This window comes from Balaenoptera physalus, assembly GCF_965194825.1.
Source record: "Balaenoptera physalus genome assembly, chromosome: 20".
In the NCBI taxonomy this organism is placed as follows: Eukaryota; Metazoa; Chordata; class Mammalia; order Artiodactyla; family Balaenopteridae; genus Balaenoptera; species Balaenoptera physalus.
Window position 1 is genome coordinate 21,423,323 of NC_138901.1, and position 24,784 is coordinate 21,448,106.

The window sequence follows — 24,784 nt, forward strand, 5'->3', positions numbered from 1 at the left end:
TGGAGGGAAAAGGAATAAAGGAATGCTGGTGTCCACCCCTCATCCCATCCTGTTTTTATAACATGACACTCACTGCCTTGAAACCCATCTCCAGACCAAGAGCGTGAGTGTTTGCAAGCGGTGAGTGTGCGTGTGAGTGTGTGTGAATGCTCGCTCACAAGCTTTGATCGAAAAAGGGACTGTGGTGTGTCTCTCAGTCACATCACGGAGATGACAACCCTCCATGGAGATGACATGGAGATGACAACCCTGGCCCAGGCGTCAGTGGACATGTAGATCGTGAGCTCATCAGCCCAGCTGGGGTCAGGAGGGCTGCAAGGTGGACCTCCAGCCCCCTACCCCACCCGCTCTCTTCCTAAACCCCTGAGGCTGGCTGGATTGTTAGCCTCAGACTTCTGGTCAAGCCGTAGGAGGGAATAGTAACCCAGGACGTCAGGTTCTGAAAGAACTGGTGTCTCCAAGGCCAAGATCTTTAGGACTTGGGCCCATTGCCCTAAGCGGAGCTGGACAAGGGGACGCCTGAGGCTTAGGCCAGGGGCATAACTGGGACTTCCAGGAATGTAGACATGGGACGCCCCTGTGAGGAGCGCAAGATGTGCTCGCCTGCCTCTGCTCTCCTCCGGTAGCCCCCGGGAAGGGCTCGCTCTGAGGGTGCAGGAGAAGGATTCCTACATGCATTCAACAAAGATTTCCCCAGTGCCTCCTACATGCCAGGTGCCTTGAAAGGCACTAGGGTACGTTATGGAATAAGATGCACAATGTCTACCCTCAGGGACGAGAGGGGCCAGTAAAGGGTCCATTGCATCAGGGAATTTTCCAGGGGAGGTAGGAGGAGGACATAGCAGGGGCTCCTAACCCGGACTTAGGGATTGGGGAAGGCTCCCTGAGGGACCTGATGTCTAAGCTGATCCTGGCAGAGGAGTAGAAGTTGGCCGAGGGAGAAGGAAGAGAGCGGAGATAAGGTTCCAGGAAGAGGGAACAGCATGTTCAGAGGCCAGGAGGTGACAGAGTGGCCCCATCCAAGTACCCAAGTTCATTGACATGTGTGTGGGCTGTGAGCAGAGCCTGGAGGGCCAAGCAGGGGGCAGAGGAGGCAGGGCCTTGCAAGCCACAGTTACCGTAAGGAAAATGGGGAGCCACGGAAGGATTCTAAGCAAGGGAGTGACAGGGTCAGTGTTACCTCTGAGGACATTGCCTCTGGCCCAGATACAAAGAATAGAGTTGACAGAAGGCTTAGGCGCAGGGAGGTGGGTCAGGGGGAAGAAACGATGGTGGCCTGAATTGTGGGGGAGGCTGGGGGAGGACTCCTGTGAGAATGTAGCCCAAGGAGGCCCTGTGTGCAGAGTGCCCGGATCAGAACCCCATCCTGGATGACCCCTCCCACCTCCCAACTTCTGCTGACATCACAGGGAAAGTAAGAAAGGATGCCTGGTCACTGACTCTGGTCCTTGCTTCTGTGCAGCCCCTGACCTCCTGAACGGAGGAACATTGCTATTTCTTTTTTTTTTTTTTTTTTTTGGCCTGCGGGATTTAGTTCCCCTGCAGCAGAAGCACGGAATCTTCACCACTGGACCGCCAGGGAAGTCCCCTGTATGTCCTTCTTCTGAGGAAAGTCTCCCACCATCCCAAGTCACCCAGTGCAACCTTTGTGTCCTTGTGTCACCTACGAGGCTGTGCCCTTTCTCACTCATCCACCCAATCAGACACCGAGTCCTGTCAACTCCACCCGCCACATCGCTCAGACCCCTCCCTTCCTCTCTGTCCTCGAGGTCACTGGCCTCATCCTGGCCCTTTGTTTCCTGTCCAGTGTCCTCCCCCCTGTCTGTCCCACACCCGAGCCCCACTGCACACTGGAGCCAGAGCCATGTCCCCAGAATGCAGGTCAGAGTGCAGTGACCTGGGTGTCCGGGATGGTCCCCCTGGCCGCACAGGGCCTCTGGGGCAGCAGCCCGACTCAGGCACCACATCCTGGGGCTCAGTCCTCAGCCTGTGGGCTGGGGGGTGCGCTCCGGCTCCCAGGGATAAACGCATCTTCAGCACATTCACAGAGGCAGGGGCCAAGTTGGTCCAAATGAAAATAAGACCTAGTGGGGGGAGCAGGACGTGTGGTCCTGTCTCCTGAGTAATTCTCCAAAAGGGACACCTTTTCAACACGTTTTTAGGGTGTTTGACATGATGATTGTGAAGCCTAGGATGAAAAGATATCAGAGGAAGCGATGTGACAGCGAGACACTTAGGGAAGGTGGGCAGAGGGGACACCTTCTTCTGTACCAGTTCCCCCAGCAGGCAAGGCAAAGGCTCTCCCTCCCACTCCCTGATCATTACCCACCTCCCATAGGAGAGCCTGGAGATGCCCCACCAGAGTGGACTTTCTTGACCTGTGCTTGGTAGCACGGGTCGGGACATAAAACATTAGCCGTCCTCTTAAAGGTGTGTTCTTAGCTGGGAGGTAAGACCAGCACTTATGAGAGGGCCCAGAATGAAGTTCCCAGGCTGGAAATGCCTGCCTTGTGGCCAGGGCTGGGTTTGACCTTAGATTCTGCTCCTCCTTATTATAAAGTCCACATGGCCCATTTCAAATTGAGACAGGCTGGGACCTGGGACCCTTTACCGGAGTACTTGCACTTGCACCTGGATAAATGCTTCCTGGAGCCACAGAACACAAAGATACTACAAGAGACTAAAAATACCTGCATGCGTGGGCAATCGGGGCAATTATGAACCGTAAGATACAAAAAAGCCACAAACCAACTGCCACTTCTGAGGTGCCGGGAGCAAAAGCAGGGTACTGGGTATGACCCCTGCACACAGCACCACCAAGGGGGTGGGCAAAACACCTCAGCCACCCCTTGGACCCGACCCACCGATCTGCCCCCAACCTCACCCTCACCCTTACCCTCACCCTCAGCCCACATAAGGAACCAACCCAACCTCCACAGAGAGCAAACAAGGGAACTTGTGTTTGTTTGTTTTTAATTAATTAATTTATTTATTTTTGGCTGCATTGGGTCTTCGTTGCTGCGCGCGGGTTTTCTCTAGTTGCGGCCAGCAGGGGCTACTCTTTGTTGCGGTGCGCGGGCTTCTCATGGCGGGAGCTTCTCTGGTTCCGGAGTATGGACTCTAGGAGTGTGGGCTCAGTAGTTGTGGCGCACGAGGCTTAGTTGCTCTGCGGCATGTGGGATCTTCCTGGACCAGGGCTCAAACCCATGTCCCCTGCATTGGCAGGCGGATTCTCAACCACTGCGCCACCATGGAAGTCCTAGGAACTTGTGTTTTGTTCTTACTCCTTCCTGCTGCAGCATGAGTCCCAGTAAAGCCTTGCCTGAATTCCTCCTCTGGCTTCTTATCAATTCTATTGATTAAAGAGTCCAAGGACACGGGTCAGTAATAAAATGACCCCTTATGTGGAATTCCCATATCAAAATAGAGCTGGTTGCATAACCAGATGATATTTGGAGAATCTGACCTTTCTGGTGTTGATTTCCCTGGTTTCACATGTTCTGAGATTTCTCACTGTCTTCCCGCAATTACTACTTTGCTTAGACACACGCCTCACAAGGCTTCCTGACCTGACCTCTTCTGCCTGCCCCCCTCCCGTCCCCACCTCACACCCCATAAGCTGGCCTTGGCCGTTCCCTGCCCAGGCCCAGGCTGTTTCAACTTTCTGTACCTTTGCACCTTCTGTTCCCTTCGGCTGGAATGCCCTGTCCAGTCTCCTGCAGGCGCACGCACTCTGTCTACAAGGTCGGTCTAACATGGCTTCCTGGGGAAGTGCTCTTGGACATGTCCAGATTGCAAAGGATTCTCCTCCAAGCTCACGAGGGATGCATGTCCTCTCTCCAGATCCCTCAGTCTCTCCTAGCTCCCCTCAGGACCTGGCTGCACAGAGGATGGCAGTCTCCCACACATCGCCTGCCCAAGAATGGAGGCAACTTTGCTCTCTGCCTCTGCAATATTTTGGAGGCGGGTTTCACGGAAATGAGGGTTGTGGGCAGCTAGGTTTTGTTCACAGCCAGTTTCCAGGCACCCTGACCTCTGCCGTGCTCCATCAGTCCTGCTCAAGTGGGGAGGGATCTCTGTTACACTGAAACTCCCCACCCCCTCCAACTTTGGACTGGCTCCACCCCCCCCATGCTCCCCTCCAGTGATTCAGGGTGCTCAGGGCCTCCAAGATGTTGACCTGGCTCAGCCCTTCAGCCCCCCAGCTCCTCCCAGGTGCGTTATGTTCTCAGCATGACTCTCCAGTCTCCTGTGGGTGCCAGTAGGATTCTGGTTGATGGGGGAGCCGTAGACTGTGATGAGGGCTTCGTCAGCTAGAGGACGGAAGGAGGGAATCCGGCTGGAGGGGTGTGCACAGGTGAGTTTTGCTTGCGGCCTTGTAGCCAGGAGAAAGGCTGCCTCTGGAGAGTGGAGGAAGAGCCCAAGGACAGTCCCTTTCTGTCCCTGTCACTTCTTCCGCTTGTCTCTCTCCAGCTGTATCTCCCAAACTGATCCCTCCCCCACTTCGTTCCCCAACCTTGAACCTGTGTGTTTGTTTTGGAAAAGGAGGACAGAGGCTTACATGGGCCACTTAAAGTCCACGTTCCTACATCAGCCCCACCTCCCGAGCCTGGCCTGACCCCTGATTCCCCCAACCTCCACCCCCTGCCAACCTTCTGCCCTTGGCTGCTTGTCTTGAATGTACCCATCGTGCCATTGCCCAGAAGCCCCACCCAGAGCCAGGAACCTCCAGAGACTGAAAGGGGCATCCTGCACCCAGGTCCTGTCTATCTGTCTGTCTTTCTATCTTGCATTCCGATTCAAGAGCCTGGAGGCAGCCAGGAGCTTTAGCTATGGCTGTCTTTATTCTTTTGTCCCTGTGGAGTGTTCTGGTGATGGGCATGGGTGAAGGTGGTGCTGGGAGTGAGGAAGGAGTTGGGAAGGAGTGTCATCCTGGCCTGCCTCCCTTCTGCCCCTCCGGATCTCCCAGTGCCCAGCCCTCGACACAGCCTGGCCAAAGCCAGCTGTTTGCAGACCTGAGCCGAGAAGAGCTGACGGCTGTGATGGGCTTTCTGACCCAGGAGCTGGGGCCAGGCCTGGTGGATGCAGCTCAGGCCAGACCCTCAGACAACTGCATCTTCTCGGTAGAGCTGGAGCTGCCCCCCAAGGCTGCAGCCCTGGCCCACCTGGACAGGGCGAGCCCCCCGCCTGCCCGGGAGGCACTGGCCATCGTCTTCTTTGGCAGACAAGCCCAGCTCAATGTGACTGAGCTGCTGGTGGGGCCCTGCTGCACCCCTCCTACCTGCGGGATGTGACCATGGAGCGTCACGGGGGCCCCCTGCCCTATCACCGACGCCCCGTGCTCATGCGAGAGTACCTGGACATAGACCAGATGATCTTCAACAGAGAGCTGCCCCAGGCTGCTGGTCTCCTCCACCACTGCTGCTCCTACAAACGCCAAGGACAGAACCTGATGACGATGAACTCAGCCCCCCGTGGTTTGCAATCAGGGGACAGGGCCACCTGGTTTGGCCTCTACTACAACATCTCAGGAGCTGGGTTCTTCCTGCACCCCATAGGCTTGGAGCTTCTGGTAGACCACAAGGCTCTGGACCCTGCTCGCTGGACCATCCAGAAGGTGTTCTTTCAAGGCCGCTACTATGAGAGTCTGGCCCATCTGGAGGAGCAGTTTGAGGCCGGCCTGGTGAACGTGGTGGTGATCCCAGACAACGGCACAGGTGGGTCCTGGTCCCTGAAGTCCCAGGTGACTCCGGGTCCGGCTTCCCCTCTGCAGTTCCATCCCCAGGGCCCCCGCTTCAGTGCCCAGGGGAGTCGAGTGGCCTCCTCACTGTGGACTTTCTCCTTTGGCCTCGGAGCTTTCAGTGGCCCAGGGATCTTTGACATCGCTTCCAAGGGGAGAGAGTCGCCTATGAAGTCAGTGTCCAGGAGGCCTTGGCTGTCTATGGTGGAAATTCTCCTTCTGCTGTGAGAGGCTGGTACGCAGATGGCAACTTTGGCTTGGGCCACTTTTCCACGCCCCTGACCCGTGGGGTGGACTGTCCCTATCTGGCCACCTACGTGGACTGGCACGTCCTTTTGGAGTCCCAAGCCCCCAAGACACTACATGATGCCTTTTGTGTGTTTGAGCAGAACCAGGGCCTGCCCCTGAGGTGACACCACTCAGATTTTCATTCCCACTATTTTGGGGGCCTTGTGGAGACAGTGCTGGTCTTCAGATCTGTGTCGACCTTGCTCAACTACGACTATGTGTGGGATATGGTCTTCCACCCCAATGGGGCCATCGAAGTCAAATTCCATGCCACAGGCTACATCAGCTCAGCGTTCCTCTTTGGTGCTGCCCGAAGATACGGAAACCAGGTTGGGAAGCACACGCTGGGCACGGTCCACACCCACAGTGCCCACTTCAAGGTGGATCTGGACGCGGGAGGTAAGACATCCTGGCGGAGGCCAGGACTCCAGTAGAGCGGGCTGAAGTCTCCATGCCTAGATTTAAAAATTGTCATTGAAACATTAAAAATGTAAAAGTATAAGAAGTAAATGTAAAAGTCATCAAATTCGTCAGAGATTTTCACCCTTAGATGATTATTCTCTCATGTTTAAAAAAAGTCTTTCCTTTTTTAAAATCGTGCATCTGCAATCTAGAATATATTACAGTGTATACTATGTATATATGATATACTGATATACATATTTAGAATTTTACCACCAAATTTCAATCATAATGTACATATATTTTGTCACTTCTAATTTCTCACATAACAACATATTACACTCACTCAAACAACAAATATTTACCAAATGCATATTTGTGCCAAGCACTGCACTAAAACAATGTAACAAAAGAAACAACATCCCTACTCTCAGTAGGCTTAGGTTGTGATGGAGGAGTGGAGAGAACGTGGAGGGCTCCTGGAAAATGTGAGAGAAACATTTTGTTTTTATTGAAGTTTACTTGACTTAACAATGTTGTGTTAATTTCTGCTGTACAGCAAAGTGATTCAGTTATTCATATATATATTCTTTTTCATATTCTTTTCCATTATGATTTTTTAAAATTAATTAATTAATTAATTTTGGGGGGCTGCTTTGGGTCTTCGTTGCTGTGTGCGGGCTTTCTCTAGTTGTTGCGAGCCGGGGCCACTCTTTGTTGCAGTGCGCAGGCTTCTCATTGCGGTGGCTTCTCTTGTTGCTGAGCACGGGCTCTAGGTACACGGGCTTCAGTAGTTGGAGCACGTGGGCTCTGCTGCACAGGCTCAGTAGTTGTGGCACACGGGCTTTGTTGCTCCGCGGCCTGTGGGATCTTCCCGGACCAGGGCTTGAACCCGTGTCCCCTGCATTGGCAGGCGGATTCTTAACCACTGCACCACCAGGGAAGTCCTCCATTAAGATTTATCACAGGATTTTGAATACAGTTCCCTGTGCTATCAAGTAGGACCTTGTTGTTTATCCATTCTATATATAATAGTTTGCATCTGCTAACCTCAAACTCCCAATCCATCCCTCCCCCTGGCAACCACAAGTCTGTTCTCTATATCTGTAAGTCTGTTTCTGTTTCATAGATATGTTCATTTGTGTTGCACTTTAGATTCCACATATAAGTGATATCATATGGTATTTACCTTTCTCTTTCTGACTCACTTCACTTAGTATGATAATCTCTAGGTCCATCCATGTTGCTGTAAATGACATTATTTCATTCTTTTTTATGGCTGAGTAGTATTCCATGTGTGTGTATGTATATGTACATATATATATGTATGTATGTGTATATCGCATCTTCTTAATCTAATCATATGTTGATGGACACTTAGGTTGCTTCCAGGTTTTGGCTATTGTAAATAGTACCGCTCTGAACACAGGGATGCATGTATCTTTTTGAATTACAGTTTTGTCTGGCTATACGCCCAGGAGTGGAATTTCTGGAACATATGGCAACTCTATTTTTAGTTTTTTAAGGAACCTCCATACTGTTTTCCACAGTGGCTGCACCAATTTACATTCCCACCAACAATGTAAAAGGGTTCCCTTTTCTCCACACCTGAGAGAAACATTTTTATGCTTAACCTCTCTGTATCTCAGTTTACTCAAGTGTAAAAATGGTGTAACAGTGCATTCCTCATAGGACTGTTGTGAGAATTAATGATGACTATTTAAAAACATTTTTTTCTTTTGAAATAACTTTAGACTTACAGAAAAGTTGCAGACATTATATAGAGTTCTCATATAGCCGTCACAAGCTCCCCCTAATGTTAACATCTTGCATAACCACAGGACAATCACAACCAGGAAATTAACATTGTTACAATACTATAAACTACAGACTTTATGAGAATTTCATCAGTTCTTTACTGATTTCCTTTCTCTGTTCCGGGATCTAAACCAGCAACCCACATTGCACTTAGATGTCCTATCTCCTTATGGTCTCCTCCAATCTGGCAGTTCTTTAGGTTTTCCTTGTCTTCCAGGAACTGACACTTTAGAAGATACTAGTCAATCATTTTGTAGCATGTCTTTCAATTTGGGTTTCTCTGATATTTTCTCATGATTGGGTTGAGCTTGTGTTTTTGTTTCTGTGGAGGTTTTTTTGGTAAGAAAACCACAGAAATGACTTTATACCCTTCTCAGAGCATCATATCAAGGGGTATTTGATGTCCATATGTCTTATTACCAGTGATATTGGCCTCAAGCACTTGGTAAGGTGGTGTTTTCCAGCTTCCTCCATTGCAAAAGTTACTGTTTTTCCGTTTTCAATTAAGAAATATTGGGGGGAAATTTTTGATGCTATGCAAATATACTATTTCTTTTCATCTCAAACTCTTTCTTCTCAAACTCTTGCCCACGAATTTTAGCATCTATTGGTGGATTTTTCCTGCAACAATTATTATTGCTGTGTCATTTACATTTTTTCTCTTATCCTTTATACATTTATGAATTGGAATTCTCCGTTAAGAAAGTGTTATCCCTCCTTTTTACTTTATTTATGTATGTAATTACTTATTCATAACTGTATGGACTCATGGATATTTTATTCTAAGGGTTATAACCCCACACTATCATTTATTTTGTTCCTTAAATTGTTTCAGCTTTGGCCATTGGAAGAGCCTTCAGGTTGGTTCCTGTGTCTTGCTGACATGCCTCCATCCTTTTTTGAGCACTTCTTTACTTTCTGGCACCGCAAGATGTTCCAGTTCCATCTTGTATTTTCCCTGCTCCAGCCCTGAAATCAACCACTTCTCCAAGAATCTCTGGTTCCTTTTATTGGAGAATAGTATTTAGAAACCAAGATCTGGGTACCAGGTGTGCTCATTATTACTGGGATGTCATTGCTTTTAGGCTCTCTCATCGGACTTAGCTAGAAAATATATGTATGTATTCTAACTGACGCACACATCTCTCTTTATCTCTACATCTAAGCTATGGCAACTCTTAAAGCACTTGGAGCGGTGCCTGACACACACAGAGAAGTATTAGCTATTATTATTATTATTATCCACATGAGCCTGCTTGTGTGGATGTACCGGAAAGGGAACTCTTGGCCTTTAATTGTCATCTACAAGTAGAAACTGTGGAGTGTGGCCTAGGAGCAGTAATTCACAAAGGGAAACTGAGGGTTTGCTTAATCAGTCTCTGCTCTCTTTGATCTTTGGAAGGTATGGAGGGAGCTTCTGGCATGTTTTGGTTTACTGCTCTTTGGTCTCAGATCACTTAAGTTGAGTCCTAATATGGAACCTAGTTGGACTCCAATAAAATCATTCAAAACTCCAAATATTCAGGCAACAGACTGTGTCTTTGGCCTTGCCCCTTATTCCTTGCCAATCCCCAAGCAATAGAAAACACCGCTAAGCTCCAGCAGTGTTGGGCCTGGGGTCTGACTATCCTTCCCTCTGACCTGCAAGTCTGCTGTCCATGTGTGATGGAGCCCCTTTGTGTTGGTTTCCTCTGGGTACTGATGTGTAGGCAGTGTAGAGCCAGACTGAGACCTGGGTCCCCGGCACTGCCATGAAACTAACCACATGCCCTTGGTGACAAACCGGGGCACATTATTTAAATTCTCTAAGCCTCAGTTGTCCCATCTGTAAAATGGGGACAATTATAGTTCCTCCTTCATCAGGTTGTTGTGCAAGTAAAGCATCAATCCATGTAAAGCCCTCAACACACTGCCTGTGCAGAGCTCCTCCAAGTTCAACAAATATGAGCTACTGCTGTGATTATTTTCATGAGAAGGCAGTTCTAGTGATGCCAGAGGGCTTCAGATATGAGGTGCAGACCCTTGCCTCAGGTCAGAAAGAACCTGGCCCTGCACGTTGCCTGCTAGACTGCTCCAACCTCAGGTAAACCACCCTCCCTTCAGCTCCTCAGAGGGGGAAGGTCAGTGGAAGCCCAGTCACAAGGCATCTGGGATTATTACCAGAGATGATATCAAGAAGAAAGATCTTCTCCAAATCTCTGGATCAGGAACATCTTGGGGAGAGGGGAGGGAAGAGGGGGCACACTCAGTCTGGCTTTCTCTTTGGCCCCCACTCTGAAGCCAGGTGGGAACAGAGTCCAGAGGGGGCGGAGCAGCTGCATGACCAGCCCTCCCTTCCCCGCTTCCCCCCACCATCTCCGCTTCACCCCGGCAGGACTGGAGAATCTGGTCTGGGCAAACCAAGGCACCAGATACAGAGGCTGCAGGTGACCCGGAAGCTGCTGGAGATGGAGGAGCAGGACGCCTTCCCCCTGGGAGGTCCCTCCCCTCGCTACCTGTACCTGGCCAGCAATCACAGCAACAAGTGGGGGCACCCGAGGGGCTACCGCATCCAGACAGTCAACTTTGCTGGGGAGCCCCTGCCCCAGAACAGCTCCATGGAGAGAGCCGTCAGCTGGGCGAGATGGGTGATGGGGTGTCAGAGAGGCACTGGGGGAGGCGGACGGTACAAAAGGCTCCATGTTGCTGGGAACCCAGGTTCCCCCACCTCCCATGGGTGTGTGTACATATACACACTCACGATCACACATTCACACACACATTCCTGCAGCCACAATCTTAGGCCGCTCAAAATGAAGCCTCCTGCGTGGATGAATGAATGGAAAGATACGTGCTGAATCAAATATGACAAAATGCTCCAGGTAGAATCTAGGATGTGGGTATATGGGTGTTCACTAGACTATTCTTTTAACTTTTCTGTATGTTTAAAATGTTCACAATCAAGGTTGGAGGGGAAAACAAAGAGAGGAGCACAGATCTGAGGGAATATTCCCTAAAATGCAGGCACATGAGATACTGAAATTCACCTAAGATGGGAATCAGGCCATGTCTGTGCATATGCATCTAGGCCCAGACTCCCATCTGCATGGATGCGTGAGCGACAGTCCCACCTGAAGTCTGAACAATGGGCCGGTAGATGTTTGAGATACGGGATATTGAGCAAATGCGGGAACTTTGTGAGAGAGAGAGAGAGAGGGAAGTGGACAGAGAACGATACAGAGGCTGGACAACGTAAGACCTTTATGCTCCTTTCCCCTTTGTGTCCTCTCTTCAGTGCAGCTTCAGGCAGCAGGATGAGTCGATGACCTTGTGGGTCTAATCCAAATCCCCTGCAGGTGCCAGCTGGCTGTGACCCAGCGGAAGGAGGAGGAGGCCAGAAGCATCAACATCTATAACTTGAATGACCCCTGAACCCCCACCCTGGACTTCACTGACTTCATCAGCAATGAGACCATTGCTGGGCAGGTGAGTTGAGAGGGAGGAGGTGGGCACGAGGAGGGAGGCAGGGGGAGCAAGGATGAGCCTCTCACGCTCTCCCAGGCCAGATTCCTCTAGGGGTCTTTAGAGCCCACTAAGAAACTGAACTGCTGCTGAACTCAGTCCTCCCATACAAGGCCACTGGAGGAGGCAGACGTGTCCTTAGCAAAGCCAGACCTCACGATCCTCTTTCTTCGCCCCCATTAGGACTTGGTGGCCTGGGTGACAGCCGGTTTCCTGCACATGCCCCATGCAGAGGACATTCCCAACACAGTGACTGTGGAGAACGGCATGGGCTTCTTCCCCTGACCCTACAACTTCTTTGACCAGGACCCCTCCATCGATTCTGCTGACTCCGTCTACTTCCGGGAGGACCAGGATGCTGGGACCTGTGAAGTCAACCGCCTGGCTTGCCTCCCCCAGGCTGCGGCCTGTGCCGCCCACCTCCCTGCCTTCTCTCACGCGGGCTTCTCCCACAACTAGGTGGTTCCTGGGATGGGGAATGTGGCTGGGACCCCAGGGCCAGGGAGTGTGGGGAGGGGAGGGGATGGGCACTGGATGGGGCCGCCCTCCCTTCCCTCCCCCTCCCTGCTGGGAGCATCCTGAGTCTGTGACGCCTGACACAGGGGGCTCTCAGCTTTGTTGACCCCAAACCTCCGGGTTCCTGTCGCAGAGAAGAGAGGAATGGCCAGCCGGGAGTCTAAAGTGATGGCCATACTTTTCCCAGAAGACTCCTGTTTTTCTAATCTTATGTTTTAAATGAGATGTAATTCATATACCATAAAATTCACCCTTTTAACATGTACAGTTTAATGGGCTTTAATATATTCATAAAGTTGTGCAACCATGACTACTATCTAATTCCAGAACAATTTCATCACCCCAGAAAGAAACTCCAAAATCTGTTAGCAGTCACTTCCTATTTCCCTCCAACCCATTCCCAATTCTAGGCAACCACTAACCTTTCTGTCACTACAGCTTTGCCTAGATTCTGGAAACTTCATATAAATATATTCATACAATAAGTGGTCTTTTGTGGTTGGCTTCTTTCACTCAGTGTAGCGTTTTTGAGGGACATCCATGTTGTAGCATGAATCAGTACTTCATTCCTTTATGGCCGAATAATATTCCATTGTATGGATAGACCATATTTTGTTTCCACTCTTTGGTTGTTACAGATAGTGCTGCTATGAACATCTGTGTACAAGTTTTCATGTGGACAAATGCCTTCATTTCTCTTGGGTATGTACCTGGGAGCCGAATTGCTGGGTCATATGGTAATCTATGTTTAACGTCTTGAGGAGCTGCCAGACACCATTCCAAAGTAACTGTACCATTTCCTTTCTTTTTTTTTTTTTTTTTGCATAACATAACATAAAACTTAAACTTTTATGCAACATACTTATACACAACATAAAATGTACCATTTGGCCATTTTAAAATGTACAATTCAGTTACCTTAAGTACATTCAGAAGCTTTCTTGGGCCTCCCCAGCTCCTCCTTTGCCCTGGGTCTTGAATATGAATGTGAGGCATCTAGAGACTAGCTGTTCTCTGGAGCCCCAGGACAGGGACCCCACTAGGCCTGTGTCCCAGATCTTCGGCAGGTGCTTCCCTCAATTCCCTGTCACCCTAGCTTTCTCCTTCTCTCTTCTTTCTTCTCCTCCTCCTTCCCCTCCTCTTGCTACTTCAGCTTTTACTCCCTGGTATTTCCCTCTGAGGTCCTGGGGGGAAGTCCCTGCTGCCTCAGGTCCTATAATCCCCCACCCCAAATCCCCTCAGTTTTGGTGTCCTCCTCTGTCCTTGGGATGGGGAAGCCTTGGGCATGCAGGGCACTGTGGAGCCAGGTGTGTCCCAGTGGGACAGTCCCCACCTAATCAGGCGACAGCCTCCAGGGCCTCACATCCCTGCTGCCCCTCCTGGGGCATGGACTTTGGATGGCTATAAATAAGAACTGGGACATTTTCCAGAAAGGAGTGTGGGAGCAGGAGTAGGGTGGGGAGGAGGTAGACCTCAAAGACCGAGTTTTCTCAGGTGCCTCCAGGCTAAAGGAACCCACGTGGAGTGTGGTGTCTACTTCTATAGTTTGACCTATCCTGTCAGTGTCTTTTCTAGAGGGGGCTGTGAGGTCAGGAAGAGAGGGGGTTCCTTCCCCAGCTGGAAGCCCGGGCCACAGACCCAGCCCTAGGGGAGGACACTGGGTGGGCAGGCCTTGGCAAGAGGGGAGCTCAGGGCACAGAGATTTGGGTCCAACTCAGCTGGTGACCAGAGGGAAACCGGAAGCTCAGACCACACGGAAGTCCCATCATTTCCTGCAGGAACTGCCTGGACCCAGGCTCAACCAGGTGAGCTGGGAAGGAATTAAGTTCTGGCAAAGGGACCTTCACCTAAAGACTAAAAGCAGTAGGAGCCACATTCTCGTCGAGACTAGCAGCAGAATATGGTGAAAAGTGCTCAGATGGGGAAGGGGTTAAGGCAGAGCTGGGTTGCTGTTGCTGATTCTTATTTTTATTTTGCTTCTCGGCTCAGTGATTTAACGTCTCTTTATCCTCTCACCCAGATAAATATCATATTTTCATTTTCTTGTTTTTTCTTGTTTAAAGAAATTTGGACCATGATGGGTGTAAATGCTCTCATCTTGCCCCCTCAACAAATGCTTGGGGTGGGGGGAGGGTCAGGGATGCTTCTCTTGGCTGTTCCACCTCTGCTTGTTCACATGCATGGGTAGAGAGAGGAGACATGTGGTCCTAGGCTGATGTCTGCATCGGGAGCTCTGCTGCTGAGGCTCACTTGCTGACCAACGGGTGTGCGATGGGGTTCCCCACTGGGGTCAAAAGGCATAGCTCGAGCCACCCCAAGGGAGAGTGCACACAGGGAACGCTCAGGCACAGACCCCGACGTGACCTCGTTGGAAGGCTCTCCTGGGAATATACCCTTCCAGCCACAAGAGAGAAGCAAGCACACCCTGAATTATGCAGCCCTGAGGCATCCAAAGGGTCAGAGCAGCAAAGTTCTAGGGGAGCCTGGCGAGCGGGAGGGAAGATTGGGAATGTGGCCCCTCCGGGACTGTTGGACCTACAGCCTCAAGCACCACACACTGCACACAAACACAAGCAGTGTGAGCTCCCTGGCCTGGCCTCTTAGTGGTGCCCGCCTCGTGTCCCCGCCCTGCCACTTGGCCTGTGCCAAGTGTTTGCTCCACTCAGGCCTTGCAGGTGGGTGTCTGCAGCTTCTGTCCCGTCCCTCCTCCCCACACCTTGGACCCTGTGAAGGGAAATAGACTGTAGTGTTCTCAGTGGAGCTTGAGTCTCAGACACCTTCCCACTGCAAATTATTTTTCTTTAACCAACTGTCACTGTACCTCATTAGGAAGGGCTTATATTCCTCTTTTTAAAAAAAAAAAAAAAAAATTATTTATTTATTTTTGGCTGCGTTGGGTCTTTGTTGCTGCGCGCAGGTTTTCTCTAGTTGCAGTGAGCAGGGGCTGCTCTTTGTTGCGGTGCGCGGGCTTCTCATTGTGGTGGCTTCTCTTGTTGCGGAGCATGGGCTCTAGGCATGCAGGCTTCAGTAGTTGTGGCACACGGGCTCAGTAGTTGTGGCTTGCGGGCTCTAGAGCGCAGGCTCAGTAGTAGTGGCACATGGGCTTAGCTGCTCCACAGCATGTGGGATCTTCCCGGACCAGGGCTTGAACCCGTGTCCCCTGCATTGGCAGGTGGATTCTTAACCACTGCGCCACCAGAGAAGCCCAGGGCTTATATTCCTAGTTCTGGTACACATATTGTTTAACATATGAACTACTGTACATAAAATTGATTAGCAGAAGAAAAATGAAATTAACACTATGATTAAAGCCATTCTTGATGTTCATAATTTAAAAAAAAAACATACTCCTTGGCCATAGTCTGTGGGCCAGGATATGATAGGGGAGCCCCCCGCACTTTCTCAAGGACCCTCAAGGAATGTGATGTCTTAGTCTCTCCCACTTCTCGCATTGAAATGGAGCCAGTATGGTGGCGATGACTCTGGGCTAGCTGATTTCCATCTGCTGCCTCATTTATTCCTCACAACTGCCTTGAGAAGCAGATATTATTATTCCCACTTTATAAATCAGGGCACGAAGATTCAGAGGGATTAGGTAACTTGCCCCAAGTCACCTGGCTGGGAGGCGATGGCGCTGGGATCGAACCCAGGTCTCTGTGGAATTATACCTGACTCCTTCCCTCTGCACCACTGCTCTTCTTCACTGCCTGGCGGGCCGGGTTAAAGAATTAAACAAAGTCATGCTTGAGAAGTACTTGGCACCTGATCCATGGTAAGTGACCCTCTAGGAGAAAAATCAGCATTCAGTGGACCAGAGCAGAGATCTGCAGTTGCCTTAAAGCAAAGGCTCTCAACCTTGACAGGACGTTGAAATCACTGAGGAGCTTGTAAAACTCCACACACCCACGCTGCATTTCAGCCCAATAAAATCAGAATTTCTGGGGGTGAAGCTCAGACATTAGCAGCTTTTAAATTTCCCCCAGTTGATTCTAACATGAAACCAAGGTTGAGAAAACCCTGGGATAGCAGTTCAGTTCCAAACCTGCCAGAGGAGCCTGACCAAGAATCTAAAAAAGAATGTGGCTGTCAGAAGGCACAGAAAAGGGGCATTACAGAGCCTGCCCTGGCAGTGACAATCCACCCGTGTCTGGAGCAGAGGACCCGGCCCAAGGCCAGGACTGCCCAGCCCTGGAGGCACAAGAGCCACGTGGATGAAGGCTCCAGGCCCTCTCAAATCTCTCTCATGACTCATGACCAACTGCTGCCTCTGATTCACAGCTCAGTGGGCCAGCTTCCCACCACATCTCAGTCATGGAAAGAAAATGGGCAAGTCCATTATAGCTCTTGTGTAAATGATTATATAGATATAGATATAGGTATACAAGATATATATATATCTTCTGTAAACTGGTATCCTGATAATTGCTTTTGCTTTGACAGTTACTGGAAATGGAGATTAGCCTTCAGGTGTTACTCTGGTAAATTTATTTATTTACAAAAAATTTTTTTACCCCACCGTGAGGCTTGAGGGATCTTAGTTCCCTGACCATGGATTGAACCTGGGCCCTCGGCAGTGAAAGCATGGAGTCCCAACCACTGGACCGCAAGGGAATTCCCAGGTGTTTGGTAAATTTAGATCTTCCCTAAAAGACCATCCCCCTTGGTGAGCTGACAAATCTGGTTTCTGACTTAGGCCCCTCCCTTGGACTGTGGTGAATTCACCATGAAACCATTGTGGGGTGTCCCGGGGGACATCAGCCAGACTCTCCTGACACAGCACACACCAGCCTCGCCACAGACTCTGCAACTAGATTCCCGAGGCCCAGACTCACTGTAAACGAATTCCTACCTTCCTTCCGTCCCCCTCCTATAGTTTTCCTTGGCCAACTGCCCTTTATAAATCTTCAGAGCGTCCCACTCTCTCCAGAGCATATTAGGCCATTCACAGACCAGGTTCAGCAGCTCCTGCCATCCTGATGCCCTGCCCACCAGATGCCCCCAACCATGGGACCTTCCCCAAACAGGCCGTTCCCATCCACTCATGCCTCTGCCCATGCGCTCCCCTCCTTCCTTCCTCTGGTTCCTTCCTCTTTCCCCTTCCTCCCTTTTTCATCTGGTGAAGGCTTATTCATCCTCTAAAGCCCAACTCAAATATCATCCCCGTCCCCCTTTCCCTGCTGGTTGCTTTGTTCTCCCTGTACCCTTGGTTCTTTGGAAAGAACCCTGCAATGGAGGTTCACACGCTGAACTCTAGTTCATTATCTACATGTGTCCTCCCCTCGCTTCCCTGGGGCAAGAACCATGTTCTGTTGGCCTTGGTGGCCTGATGCCCAGCATGGTGTCATGCCCATTGGTGCTTAAATACATCTTTGTTGAAACAATGACAGTTGTTATATTCAGGTAATTCTTTGTCTTGTAAAAAAACATTTCATATCCATTTTCTCCTTTGACTACCTCAAAAAGGAAGATCTAAAGAAGCCCAAAGATCCTGAGTGAATGATCACCCTGGCTGCACAGGTTAAGCTGGGACACAGGGCCAAAGGGCAACGCTGACACACTAGCCTGAATATTTCCTTTCCAGATGAGACCTGCACTGCTGGAACCAGCAGCCCAGCCAAGGTTGCAGGAGGGAGGAGTTGGGACAGAAAAGTTTCTGAGTAGGTGGACATTGGCAGGTCTGTAAATCAGTTCCCCACACTGGGTTTTCAGGGACCCGGAGCCTGGGGTATGCCCAAGGGCACATGGTATGGGAGGGTTTGAAGCATAGACTGGAGGTTGGACCCCAAAATGCTATAGAATTTGGCATGTATGTAAGGAAGGGTATTTCTGAGGCAGCAAAGCAATGAGTTAAAGTTTTCCTCATTCTGCAACGTGGTATAGTGTTTTGTAGTATGGTTTCTGGAGCTAGATTGCTGGGGTTTGGGACTGACAGGTGTGGCCTTGGACAAGTTATATAACCTCTCTGTGCCTCACTTTTCTCACCTGTAAAATGGGAACAGTAATAAAATCTACCTCAGGATTTTTATGAGGATTAAATGAATTAGTTCATGTAATTTTCCAAGACTAGTTCTTGACATACAGTAAATGCTAGTTATTATTTGATATTTTTAATATTTTATTTTGGCCATACCACACGGCCCCCTGCAATGGAAGCTCAGAGTCTTAGCCACTGGACCACCAGGGAATTTTCCCTTATTTGATATTTTATTAACCAGCATCTATTGGGTGTTTCAGTTACTGCACAGCAAGCCACCCTGGAAAATAGTGGCTTAAAACAACAAACCATTTTATTTGCTCATTATTCTGTAGGTCGGCCCTCTGGGCTGGGCTCACTTGGCAGTTCTGCTGGAGTCTCCTGGGATCACTCTTGTGGCTGCAGATACCCGGCAGATGGACTGGAGATGGATGGTCTAAGATGGCCTCACTCACAGGTCTGGAGCTGGGGCCAGTTGTCAGACATGCCACACACTACAGCAGTGTGTCTCCAGCACGCCAGCCTGGACTTCTCCCCTTTGTGATCCAGGGTTCCAACTGTAGCCCAAAGAGAACAAATCCTTGTGAGCAAATGCTTTTCAAGCCTCTGCTTACATCACATCTGCTAATGTCTCATTGGCCAAGACACAAGATCAACCCCAGATTCAAAGGATGGAGACATAAACTTCATGTCTTGACAAGAAAAGAGTCAAAGTCACAGTGCAAAGGGATATATATCAGCAATGGGAGGAACCACTGCAGGCATCTAACCAAGCTACCATACTGGCCCCAGATATGCAAGCAGAATTCTGTTCTGGGTGCTGGAAGGGATGCTTTCTTGGCCCTCAGGGCTCAGGATAGCAGGAAAAGGGTTAAGAAATATGCAATCAACTGTAATGCAAGGTTTGACCATGCTGAGTGACCTAAGGTAGGAATGGTTAAAGACTAGGGGAGTTCAGGTCAGACTTATCCTTTATAGCTGATGAGGGGTGGGCATCAGTGGGTTGGGAAGGCTTTATTAGCTTGGCTTTGAAGTATGTTTAGAATCTGGACATGTGGAGATGGGAGGAATTATATTCCAGATGGAGGAAAGAGCCAGGTTAGGCAAACCAAGGCATGTTTGGGAAATCCAAGACCATTCGTGTATCTGGAATGAGGGGTCCATGAAGGGGAGCTGCAAGACATAAGGCTGAAAAGATAACGTGGGGTCGGATTGTGGGTGAGCTTGAGTTTGAACTTCATTCTGAAGGCAGTGGGGAGCCACAGAATGTTTTCCGGGTGATAAGTGGAAAGAAATGTATTGTAAGAAGGCTCCTTTGGGGGCTTCCCTGGTAGCGCAGTGATTAAGAATCCACCTGCCAATGCAGGGGACATGGGTTCGAGCCCTGGTCTGGAAAGATCCCACATGCTGTGGAGCAACTAAGCCCGTGTGCCACAACTACTGAGCCTGTGCTCTAGAGCCCATGAGCCACAACTACTGAAGCCCGTGTGCCTAGAGCCCATGCTCCACCACAAGAGAAGCCACTGCAGTAAGAAATCCACGCACCTCCACGAAGAGTAGCCCCCACTCACCGCAACTAGAGAAAGCCTGTGCACAGCAACGAAGAACCCACGCAGCCAAAAATAAATAAATAAATAAATTTATTTTTTAAAAAAAGAAGAAGGCTCCTTTGCCTTTGCCAGTGGTCTGTAGGATGGCTCAGGTTGGAGAGTGAGAAGGGGCGTAGGCCATCATTAGGTAACAAAGGGACTTGCAGGTCTAGGCAGAGGGATTGACGTGTGGCCACCAGAGTAGAAAATCAAACAAGACCTGATAAGGAGGCATCAAGAATGACTCAAAGGTTGCCAGGCTCAGTGCCTGTAGGATGGCAGAGGAGGAAGAGATGCATTTACAAAGCAGGGAAGTCTGGAGGAAGAACTGGTCTGGAAGGAACTCATAGATCTGGGGCATGTATACAGCAGCCAGGTTGTGGCCAAGGGGGGCCTAACATCATGCTGATGGTGGGAGGAGGAAGGGGAGAAAGGAGAGTAGAGCTTGGTGGAGGGACACTGGAAACAGTGAGGGTGAGTGTGAGTGTTTCATCTGTCCACAGTGTCAGATGTGGCCAAAAGATTAACAAAGAAGAAGGGTGAGAAAAGGTCAACCAGCAGACCTTACAGCGAGAAGGTCATGTTTCCTTCCCAGTAGAGCAGAGGAGGCTGAAGTTGCACAAGGCTGAGGAGGGAGCAACTCACATCCTGCTCTCTGGAATTCAAGGCTGGAGAGATCCCCTGGACTTACATGACCCTGGCACTTCCCTCCTTCCACTTCAAACCTACTAAAGTGAAGAAAATCTTTAAAATCTTAAAAATAAAACAAGCTTTCCTTTCTATCCTAAAGGAGGGAGGCACACTAGGCTCTCCTCGCCCTTCTCCCTGTCTCTCCCATTTGCTGGCTAGAGATCAGACACTGTCAGGACTCGTGTCCAGGGAGACAGGCGTTGGCGGGACAGACAGCTGTTTATTTCCTAGCAGAGCCCTGCTGTGTTTTCATAGCTCAGAATAGTTCCTTGGCGCTCTCCAGCCTTGCAGGGTGAGGAAACCTCACTGTTTGTTTTCATGACAATTCTGGGTCTCACCTCTCCCTCTTTCTCTTCATCACAGTCCACATTTGGGAGCTCTCAGAGGGGGTAAGGTATGGGTTAACAGGGTCCGAGACTACTAATTTCCTAATTATATCCCCCAACTGGACTCCGGAAGAGGGAAGGACTAATAACTGACTATACAACATGGGTGTTTTGGTTGGGATGAAAATTCTGAAAATTAAAGAGTTGATTAAAGGACTACAGGGCAGAGCTGGGGGAGAAAAACAGTAGGTGGAAGAGAAGAGGGTGGAAGGGATGACCCCCTCTCCCAATCTGAATCACAGCTGGATGCCAGGCTCTGTGCAGGGAGCTGACTTCCACTTGAGAATTGTGGGGGGCTTCTCAGACTCCCGGTGTACCTCAGGTCTCAGCTGGGTCTTGGGAGCACCGATGTTTGGAAGATGCCCAGAGGTGGAAGGAAGAACTGACTTCACTGAATGATCTTTCAAACTCTGAATATTTTTTTTTAACCATGTGGATACATTACTTATGAAAATATTTTAATTAAAAAGATATTCAGTGGGCTTCCCTGGTGGCACAGTGGTTGAGAATCTGCCTGCCAATGCAGGGGACACGGGTTCGAGCCCTGGCCCAGGAAGATCCCACATGCTGCAGAGCAACTAAGCCCGTGAACCACAACTACTGAAGCCCACGTGCCACAACCACTGAAGCCTGTGCACCTAGAGCCCATGCTCTGCAACAAGAGAAGCCACTGCAATGAGAAGCCCGTGTGCCGCAACGAAGAGTAGCCCCCGCTCGCCGCAACTAGAGAAAGCCCACTCTCAGCAACAAAGACCCAAGGCAGCCAAAAATAAATAAATAAAATAAATAGATTTATTTTTAAAAAAGATATGCAGATACACACTACTGTATACAAAATAGGTAAACAACAAGGACCTACTGTATAGCACAGGGAACTATATTCAATATCTGGTAATAACCTATAATGGAAGAGAATCTGAAAAAGAATATATATGTATTCTTAACTGAATCACTTTGCTGTACACCTGAAACATTATAAATCAACTGTACTTCAATTTAAAAAATTTTTTTAATTAAAAAGAAAGATATGAACACATTTATCTTTTTCCTTCTGGCAATAATGCATCATTTACTTCTATTAAATCATTAAAAGTCAGGCACCACATCATTGAAGCTACTTTCAAAGGAGCACCCAAAAACTTAAACAATGTTAAAACTGAAAGGCAGGAAAGGGCAGACAGTAGAAGCAAGAAGAACTACAATTCTGCAGCCTGTGGAAGGAAAACCACATTCACAGAAAGATAGATAAAATGAAAAGGCAGAGGACTTTGTACCAGATGAAGGAAAAAGATAAAACCCCAGAAAAACAACTAAATGAAGTGGAGATAGGCAACCTTCCAGAAAAAGAATTCAGAATAATGATAGTGAAGATGATCCAGGACCTCGGAAAAAGAATGGAGGCAAAGATCGAGAAGATGCAAGAAATGTTTAACAAAGACCTAGAAGAATTAAAGAACAAACAGACAGAGATGAACAATACAATAACTGAAACGAAAAATACACTAGAAGGAATCAGTAGCAGAATAACTGAGGCAGAAGAATGGATAAGTGACCTGGAGGACAGAATGGTGGAATTCACTGCCACAGAACAGAATAAAGAAAAAAGAATGAAAAGAAATGAAGACAGCCTAAGAGACCTCTGGAACAACATTAAACTCAACAACATTCACCTTATAGGGGTGCCAGAAGGAGAAGAGAGAGAGAAAGGACCCGAGAAAATATTTGAAGAGATTATAGTCGAAAACTTCCCTAGCATGGGAAAGGAAATAGCCACCCAAGTCCAGGAAGCGCAGAGAGTCCCAGGCAGGATAAACCCAAGGAGAAACATGCCAAGACACATAGTAATCAAACTGACAAAAATTAAAGACAAAGAAAAATTATTGAAAGCAACAAGGGAAAAACGACAAATAACATACAAGGGAACTCCCATAAGGTTAACAGCTGATTTCTCAGCAGAAACTCTACAAGCCAGAAAGGAGTGGCATGATATACTTAAAGTGATGAAAGGGAAGAACCTACAACCAAGATTACTCTACCCAGCAAGGATCTCATTCAGATTCAACAGAGAAATCAAAAGCTTTACAGAGAAGCAAAAGTTAAGAGAATTCAGCACCACCCAACCAGCTCTACAACAAATGCTAAAGGAACTTCTCTAAGTGGGAAACACAAGAGAAGAAAAGGACCTACAAAAACAAACCCATAACAATTAAGAAAATGGTAATAGAAACATACATATTGATAATTACCTTAAACGTGAATGGATTAAATGCTCCAACCAAAAGACACAGGCTTGCTGAATGGATACAAAAACAAGACCCATATATATGCTGTCTACAAGAGACCCACTTCAGACCTAGGGACACATACAGACTGAAAGTGAGGGGATGGGAAAAGATATACCATGCAAATGGAAATCAAAAGAAAGCTGGAGTAGCAATACTCATATCAGATAAAATAGACTTTAAAATAAAGAATGTTACAAGAGACAAGGAAGGACACTACATAATGATCAAGATCAATCTAAGAAGAAGATACAACAATTATAAAGATATATGCACCCAACATAGGAACCCCTCAATACATAAGGCAACTGCTAACAGCTATAAAAGAGGAAATCGACAGTAACACAATAATAGTGGGGGACTTTAACACCTCACTTACACCAATGGACAGATCATCCAGACAGAAAATTAATAAGGAAACACAAGCTTTAAATGACACAATAGAGCAGATAGATTTAATTGATATTTATAGGACATTCCACCCAAAAAGAGCAGATTACACTTTCTTCTCAAGTGCACACAGAACATTCTCCAGGATAGATCACATCTTGGGTCACAAATCAAGTCTCGGTAAATTTAAGAAAATTGAAATCATATCAAGCATCTTTTCCGACCACAATGCTATGAGATTAGAAATCGATTACAGGGGGGGAAAAAATGTAAAAAACACAAACACATGGAGGCTAAACAATACGTTACTAAATAACCAAGAGATCACTGAAGAAATCAAAGAGGAAATAAAAAAATACCTAGAGACAAATTACAATGAAAAGATGATGATCCAAAACCTATGGGATGCAGCAAAAGCAGCTCTAAGAGGGAAATTTATAGCAATACAAGCCTACCTCAAGAAACAAGAAAAATCTCAAATAAACAATCTAAACTTACACCGAAAAGAACTAGAGAAAGAAGAACAAACAAAACCCAAAGTTAGTAGAAGGAAAGAAATCATAAAGATAGAGCAGAAATAAATGAAATAGAAACAAAGAAAACAATAGCAAAGCTCAATAAAACTAAAAGCTGGTTCTTTGAGAAGATAAACAAAATTGATAAATCTTTAGCCAGACTCAAGAAAAAGAGGGAGAGGACTCAAATCAATAAAATTAGAAATGAAAAAGGAGAAGTTACAACAGACACCGCAAAAATACAAAGCATCCTAAGAGACTACTACAAGCAACTCTATGCCAATAAAATGGACAACCTGGAAGAAATGGACATATTCTTAGAAAGGTATAACCTTCCAAGACTGAACCAGGAAGAAATAACAAATATGAACAGACCAATCACAAGTAATGAAATTGAAACTGTGATTTAAAATCTTCCAACAGGACTTCCCTCGTGGCACAGTGGTTAAGAATCCGCCTGCCAATGCAGGAGACACGGGTTCGAGCCCTGATCCGGGAAGATCCCACATGCCGCGGAGCAACTAAGCCCGTGCGCCACAACTACCGAGCCTGTGCTCTAGAGCCCGCGAGCCACAGCTACTGAAGACCGTGCACCTAGATCCCATGCTGCACAACAAGAGAAGCCACCGCAATGAGAAGCCCGCGCACTGCAACAAAGAGTAGCCCCCACTCGCCGCAACTAGAGAAAGCCCA

General features: G+C 48.3%; 1 long non-coding RNA gene and 1 pseudogene across 2 annotated transcripts in view; one reads left to right on the forward strand and one right to left on the reverse strand.

Moving 5' to 3' along the window:
• The first annotated feature begins 228 nt into the window (after nucleotides 1-228).
• On the forward strand, nucleotides 229-19,879 carry LOC309650326 (primary amine oxidase, liver isozyme-like; annotated as a pseudogene). The gene is made up of 4 exons (XR_014268699.1): nucleotides 229-5,717; nucleotides 6,305-6,427; nucleotides 11,523-11,713; nucleotides 11,933-19,879. The product of XR_014268699.1 is annotated as a primary amine oxidase, liver isozyme-like (transcript).
• LOC309650334 overlaps nucleotides 15,136-24,784 on the reverse strand; it is a 40,205-nt gene continuing 30,556 nt past the window's right edge. The window contains exon 2 of the long non-coding RNA XR_014257529.1: nucleotides 15,136-24,738. This is a non-coding gene — a long non-coding RNA (uncharacterized lncRNA). The remainder of the gene's footprint in view (nucleotides 24,739-24,784) is intronic.